The sequence below is a fragment of the Lycium ferocissimum genome, chromosome 6, assembly GCF_029784015.1.
Source record: "Lycium ferocissimum isolate CSIRO_LF1 chromosome 6, AGI_CSIRO_Lferr_CH_V1, whole genome shotgun sequence".
Lineage (NCBI taxonomy): Eukaryota > Viridiplantae > Streptophyta > Magnoliopsida > Solanales > Solanaceae > Lycium > Lycium ferocissimum.
This window is the reverse complement of record NC_081347.1, coordinates 14,858,047-14,866,318: the sequence shown is the minus strand read 5'-3', so window position 1 is coordinate 14,866,318 and position 8,272 is coordinate 14,858,047. Positions and strand designations below refer to the sequence as shown.

General features: G+C 34.0%; 1 long non-coding RNA gene across 1 annotated transcript; it reads left to right on the top strand.

Moving 5' to 3' along the window:
• The first annotated feature begins 4,805 nt into the window (after positions 1-4,805).
• On the top strand, positions 4,806-6,693 carry LOC132060681 (uncharacterized). Its single transcript, XR_009415981.1, has 2 exons — positions 4,806-6,520; positions 6,552-6,693. It is a non-coding gene; the product is annotated as an uncharacterized LOC132060681 (long non-coding RNA).
• Positions 6,694-8,272: the final 1,579 nt, after the last annotated feature.

Below are 8,272 nucleotides of genomic sequence, written 5' to 3'. Positions count from 1 at the left end.
TTTTTAAGATAGTGATCTATACTTTGTAAAACGGGATTGATCCACGTTATACAAAAATATATTGTATAACGTGGATCGATCCACGTTTTACAAACATCCACAAAACTAACAAAAATAACGACAACATAACAATCATGATCTTTATAAAAGAATCCACAAAAATACAGAAGAACATAACAACAAATTTTATTAAGATATTTTTATATAACAATTCACAAAAATAACAGGAACATAACAATAAATTTCTTCAAAAGTGCTACTAAACAAATCGGACCTTTTATAATAATGCTTCTAACAATCATATTTTAAGTTCAAATTAAAATAACACAAATAACACAAACGTATTAAAATAACACAAATAAAAAATAACAATTAAGATATAAGACAAACGAGATCTACATCTACTATAAATATATAATATTATATGAGTTAGAAAAAAATACCTTAATTTAAATAACAATAATAGATAAAGATGAAGAAGTTGCTTTAAAATTAAGAGCGCTATTACAGGTTTAAAAAAAATAGAGGGGAAGAAAAAAGGAGAAGAGATGGAGGTTCTGCAAAATATTTGCAATGGAGGAGAATGGAAGAGAACGAAAGAGAATGGAATGAAGCGGCGGAAGAAATATTTTAGGGCAGAACGGATCAGTCCAAGTTATACAAGTAAATTTTTTTTTTTTTTTGTTTTTGCTTCAATCGTCTGACAAAGAATTTTGGGGTATATCGTGGATCGCACCACGATATACCCCTTTTGGTATAATAATTTTTAGACGTTCCCTTTTGGTAAAAACCGTGTATTTTTATACCCTTTAGGCTCCGGATTCTAAAAAGCTGCATGAAGCAAATTAATTAGGAGGGTTACGTGCTGATTACTAATTAATTGGGAGGATTACGTGCTAACAGTCTGTGAGTATTACTACTACTAATATGTACCAATAAATGCTAATTATAGGGAAATAAATGCTAGCTGTCCCACTTGCTTTCAGAATGAGGAATAAGCATTGATGTTTGACAGTAAGTGAATCGTTCAAACGTAGAAAATTTCTTAAACATTTTCAGCAGTTGAGAGGAAGAGGAAAAGGTGTGATTAATAGAATTAAGAGGTGTAATTAGAATTATGAGAGTGAGTTTTGGCTATCTAATATATGATACATTAATTTTAAAGTGAGAAAAAATTCAAAAATGGAGAAAAAAGTTAAATAACATTCTAAGTAGCCAGAGGTGTCACATCACCTTGTCATACGCAAATTTTATATTATATATAGATTTATGCGCTTAGTCAAATTAAGAGACTTAAAATTAAAACGGATGAAGTATTGGATTTGTACCCGGCCATCATGTGTAATGAAATGTAATATTCAATCTAAATAAATATAATATCATCAACCTTTATGTGATATGAATGGAGTATTATATTTAAAATATATAAATAAATAAGTTTAAAATTTAATATTTAAAATATATTGAAATTTAATATTTAAAATAGTACACCTATTATAAAATTAATTTAAAATATATACGAGAGATAGAATTTGTATTAAAAATGATTTCGGTATATAGACCCCAGATATATAGATTCTCAATAAATAATCCATAACAAAATCGCAACAACAAATCTCCTATTAATTCCCTAGGTAATAAAACTCTTAGATAAATTCCAAGGAAATAATCCCAACTAAAATCGCAACAACAAAACCCCCAAGTGATACCCTAGGTAATAAATCCCTAGATAATCCTCAAGAAATAATCCCAGTTAAATCCGACAAAACCGATGCAAAAGAAACAAAAAAACAAAACCCAAGTAATTTCATAGGAAATAAAATTTCCGATAAATACCCAAGAAATAATTCCAACTAAAATCGCAGAAACCAAATCCCCAAGTAATTCCCGGTAATAAAATCCTCAAGTAAATCCCCAAGAAATAATTCCTAGGTAAATCCGCAACAACAAAATCCCTAAGTAATTCCGTAGGTAACAAAATCCCCAGATAAGTCCCCAAAAAATAATCCCCAGGTAAATCGGCAGCAACAAAATCCCTATGTAATTCTCTAGGTAATAAATCCCCAAGTAAATCCCTAAGTAATAATCCCCAGGTAAATGCGCAAGTATTGCTACATGGGGAATTTCTTGTGAATTCACAAAGGAAATAGAATTTTCATATTTTTGATCTTTTACTTGCGGAATTACCTACAAAATGATAATTGGGGATTATTTTCCTCAAATAAATCCCCATGAAAATTTTTGGCACTAAACGGCGCCAAATTCACCTGTGGATTTACCTGGGGAAATTATATCCGCAGGTAAAAATAATAGAGTTTAGGAATTTTTAGATTTCTGCATGAAAATCTGCAGGAATTATCTGCAAAAAAAATTTCCAGGTAAAATCCCCATGTAATTCGAGTTTTTCTAGTAGTGAGAATATTATGTAACACTCTTGACCCACATTCTGAAATTATATTATAAATGCACTACAAGAAAGAAGACATTTGACAACAATTTTTTTTTGTTGCCATAGAGAGGTTATTGTTGCAAAAAGTATTTTTGGCAAGAACATTTTTTTTGTTGTTGCATAAACTTTTCCCAACGGCTATTATTGCAATGACGTGCAACAACTTTTTTTTAGTTGCTAAAAGTACTTTTTGCAACAATAGTCAATACTATATAGCACCAAAATTAACTTTTTGGCAACAAAAAAAGTTCATTTTTAAAAGATTCATCATATATGCTAACAATAAAACTAAGTTGTTGCCAAATATTGACTTTTGCCAACTATATTATTTTTGTTGCCAAAAGAGCTGTTTGCAATTTCTATACTTTCTTGTAGTGATGGTATTTTGAATATGTTATTAAGTTGTTATAACTGTTTGTGACTTGTGTGGATGGTTAAAATTGAGTTTAGAGGGGTTCGGACTATGTATATGGGTCTAATATGGACTTAATTAATAAACTTCAGTGTAAAAGAAATCTAGTGTAGCTGCAATCGTAGAACTTTGACCGCAATTTTGTATCAAACAAAGTGGAAAGGCAAAAGAAAATAATGACCTGCGATTGTAAGGATTTGAGCTGCGCTCACATGATTTGGATGACCAAACAAAGTTGCGATCGCATGCGAATATGCGATCAAAATCAAGGTTGGCCAAGTCAAGGCAATTACTTTAATTTTCTGTGATAGTAGGAGCGCTCCTACAATAAAGGTGTTGTCTAGCCCAACCCTATAACAGAGTAATGTTGTGATCAGAGTCCTGAAAAGTATATGAATATGAAGAGTTCATTTCTCTGGTCACTCTACTAATAATTATTATCTTAGAAAATCATTTTCTTTCTTTGAAGGAAATTACTAGAATCAAGAAGAAATGTGATTTTATGAGATGATAACTATTAGTTGGGTGACCACTTGAGAAATCAACCTTGAGTATGAATACTGGGATTTTTTCTCATTTTCAACACTCTTTTGAATGATCAAAGCTCGAGTTTGAGGGTGATTTCATTCTAAATCAACATCTAATATTATATAAGGTCCCTACTTCTATTTTGAAGTTAAATGTGTGAACGTACACATGAATTAGCCTTCAAATATTAGATCAAACTATAAAAGTTCACTGGTTTAGTCTAAAACTCCAAAATTGAAAATTTTGGGATTTGAATCTAATGAACGATAGAGGACTATAATGGGCTAATAAGACTATGAGTAACCTACAAAGCGAGTAACCTAGAAAGCAATGGACTCGTTGATTTGCTGAGTTTGATTAGTTATACTTGGTCTTATTTTTAACTCAAAACCCAAGTTTAGGTAATCACTTATATGGCTGTATTTGCAACTATTTGTCACGACCCAAACTGGAGGGTCATGACGGGCACCTGACCGTACTAGTCAAGTACCATCTGACATACATCTGTGACATCAACATAAACATAGGTGGGCCAGTAGGGCCGTCATATGATACTCAATAGACTCATAAGGAAAACGTGTCTGTATTAAATAGTTTGAAAGACTCATCTATATAGATATGCTGAACATACTATATGAGCCAACAAGGCTGTCATGATCATCTGTGTGGTAATATATGAAACAACAGGACTAAACATTATCTGACTGTACATAACTGTTTACAAGCATCTACTGGAAACATAACATAACTTGGCTGAGATAAGGCCCCGCCATACCCATGCATATATAATCATGCTGATCCCTGGCATCTCCAAAATAAATGGAGTGCAACAATCTTAACCGCTGAGCTGACATCCTACTAGATGGATCACCAACCTGTATCTGCAGACCAGCGGGCATGAAATGCAGCCCCCACCAAGCAATAGGGGAGTCAGTATGAATAATGTACCGAGTATGTAAGACATAAGAACATCAAGTACATAAGAAATATGAGAGACATCTGAATATATGAATGCATCTGTGACTAACATCTGTAAATATCGCATAACTCTATATAACTGAAAGTGCCTCTGAAGGCATATGATATGCATAGGTCATAATATAACTGTCAGTGCTGTGGAACGTACAACCCGATCCATATCCCATATGTTAGTGCCGAGGAACGTACGGCCCGACCCATACATTATATAATAGTATCGAGGAACGTACGGCCCGATCCATATATCATCATCATCACTGTGTACCAGCTGATCAGGTGGTAATGCGTATATAATGCCTATCCCTTTCCCCATACCCCATATACATATAATATACGCGTATATAACGCCTTCTGGTCATGGGTCAATGTGCATATGTATAAATAAATGCAATGTATAAATAAGATGAATAACTAGAACTCTCGGAGTGATAGAAAGTCGTGCTACCTCCGATAAATATATTTGAGCTAACATCATCAACACACACTATTGAACCTTGGTTGGTATATATTAACGGTCGTCAACTAATTCTTGATACTTTGTAATAGTAGTTTTAGTTTTTGATTAGGGGTAAGTTGAGACCTTATCCCCCGATGCTCATTTTGATAACTAGCATATTGTATGATTTGAGACCGGAAGGAATGTCTTGAAAAATAGTTCAGGATTATACTATTTATATGTTAGGATGAGCGCATACCTGTAAGCAAGTTCAGTTTTGTGAACTGGAGAGCTTTAAAATTATTTGACCTACATCTTACGATTTAACAAAATGCTAATTTGTTGCATGTTTCAGTATCAATCGTATTTAAATGCATGTATTTTTTCATGAACTATAGTCATCGACATGATCATGAAAGTTGCATGATTTATTTTAAATTGGGTAGCTGAGTCCTGACCATATCCTTGAGTAATATTGATGCATTGTTATGCATAAACTGAGCTGGTATCACTCGACTAGCATTCCAGTAGTACACTCTGTATCGGGAAAGGTAACTGAAGGGCACGTGGATGAAAGAACTACACTGGAATTGGAAATTCTACTTGTTTATTTCATTGCAAGACATGCCTATATACACAAACAATAGTGAATTCAAAATAAAGAATAATGAAAAATATCCTATAGACTTGTCTAATTTCTATTTGCTATACTATAACAAACTTTGTCCTATCTATAATTGAATCTTCCCATCACTATCTAAATATGCTTGTTGATCAAGATTGTCTTGATCGTGTGGCTCTTGTGATTTTGTCAACTTTGGATGGTTGAGATGAAACCATTATTTGGTGATTTTCATCGAGTGAAAATTGATGACATCTTTGGTCGTAGTTGGATAATTCTTTGAGCCTAATGTTTTAAATGGCCCAATGCCATATTTCGTCTCTTTCTTCTTTTTGGTCATTCTCTTTGTATTTCAATTTCCTTTCTTCTTCAAGACATTTGGTAATTTGATAATTTCTACATCCCCCCTTAAATTGGAGAGGAATGAAATGATGCCCAACTTGCGAAGAACACCAAAATGTGTTGGTCTAGATAACGATTTGGTAAGCAAATCGGCTAATTGATCTCGCGAAGGAAGGAATAAAGAAGATTAAGGGCCCAAGTATTGTTGTCGGATAAAATGGCAATCAAGCTCCACATGTTTGGTTCGCTCATGAAAGACGGGGTTGCCAGCAATATGAATTGCAGCTTGACTATCAGAGTGGATCGGAACTGGAAGAGATGGAGAAATGGAGAGATCTGCTAGCAATCATAAGTTCGGCTACCAATCTTTCATAGATCGATACTGCCTCTGCAGATGATAATTAAATTGATGCTTGCTTTTTTATTTCCAGGAAATGGGGGGAACGCTAAACTAATGAAAAAACCACCGATCGATCTTCGAGTGTCTTTGTATGAAGCCCAATCAGCATCGCAAAAGGCAATCAAAGAGAATGAAGAATTAGAAGACATAAATAGACCTTGTCTAGGATTTTTCTCGTGTATTGTAGAACTCTTAAAGCCGCATTGAAATGACCAACACAAGGTTCTTGCATATATTGACTTAAAGTCAATATAACAAAAGAAAGATCCTGCCTTTTGTGTGTGAGATAGTTTAACTTACCTACTAAATGTCTATAAAAAGTAGGATCAGTTAGTAGAGGTCTAGAACTGCCAGTAAGTTTAGTAGTAGGATCTAAAGAAGAAGAAATAGTAGGAAGATGAGAAACATCAAACTCATTAAGAAGGTCCAATGTGTATTTTCTTTGGCTGAGAATAACACCTTGTGGTTCTCTAGGAATTTCTATCCCCAATAAGTGATGCAAGTGACGAAGATTTTTGATTTTGAACTCAGAATTAAGAAAATGCTTGAGACTAGTGATTTCAGAGGTGTGATTGCCTATAATGAGGATATCATCCACATATACAGTAATGATAAAAATAAGATCCTCTGTGACTTCGAAGAACAAAGAATAGTCATTTAAATAAGCAACATAACCTTTGAAACTAAGTGCCCCTGCCAATCTAGCATACCATTGCCTGGAAGCTTGCTTGTGCCATATAGAGATTTCCTTAGTCGCATATTAAGTTAGGATTAGGAGGATTGAAACTGAAGGAAATTTCATGTAGACTTCCTCATGTAGTTCACCATGCAAGAATGCATTATTGACATCAAACTGTGAGATGTCCCAATTCTTCTTGACTGCAATAACAATTAAACACCTTATTGTAGTTATCTTGATAACAGGGTAAAAGTCTCTGTATAGTCAACCCCCTCCTTTTGAATATCACCCTTGATAGCCAATCTTACTTTTAGTCTTTCAATAGTTCCATCGTAAAATATACTTGACCTTGTATATCTACTTACAAGGTAAAGCCTTTCTATTAGGTGGTAAAAGCACCATGTACCAAATATGATTAGATTGCAAAATGTCTACCGTATTAAGCATAGCCTGTCTCCAACCAGGGTGTTGAGAAGTCTGATAATGACTATTTGGTTCAATAATGGAAGAAACTGAATGAAGTACGTGTTGGTTGGATGAAGAAAAAGTGTTGATAGGAAGAGTAGTGGGTTGAGTAGGAGTAGCTAGACAAAAATCAGTGAAATTACTGAGAAATATGTTATTGCAGTAGTAATCTTGCAAATAACCAGGGTGAACACCTTTATTTGACCTGTTGGATTGTCTAGTAGAAGGTCTGATGGGTTGGTTAGCAGGGATAAATGGGATAGATGGTGATGAAGAAGTAGAAGTATCAGGGAGAGTTGGTAAAGAGGTATTAGGAGTGGAAGGATATGGGATATTTGGTGCAGAGGTAGAAGTATTAGGGATAGTTGGTGAAAGAGGAATAAAAGTAGAAGAATTTGGAGAGAAAGTAGATGAGGAAGTAGGAGTGGAATCTGAGGAATTAAGTGTGGTATGAATGAGAGTGCAAGGTGTAGAAGTTGGATCATCTGATGCAACTGGAGGAAAAGAAGTAGGTGTGGAAAAGTGATGATGATGATAAGTATTATCAAGATCAGGAACTGAAAATGAAGTAGAGTGATTGGTTGTCGAAGCAAATGGATAAATAGTTTCATAAAATATCATATCTCTAGAAAGAAAAATCTTCTTAGTAGCTAATTCCATAAGTTAGAAACCTTTCTGCCCATTTGGATAACCAATAAAAACACAAGCCCTTGCTCTTGGATCAAATTTAGTCCTGTTTTGTCTCAAAGTGGAAGCATAAGCCAAGCAACCAAAACATTTTAAAGAAGGATAACTAGGTTTATGCCCAAAAAGAACTTCATAAGGTGATTTGTGGTGAAGTACCTTAGAAGGAAACCTATTGATCAAATAAGTAGCAATTAAAATGCATTCACCCCAGTACTAAAGGTAGCTTAGACTGAAATAATAAAGCCCTTGCCACTTCAAGTAAATGTCTATGTTT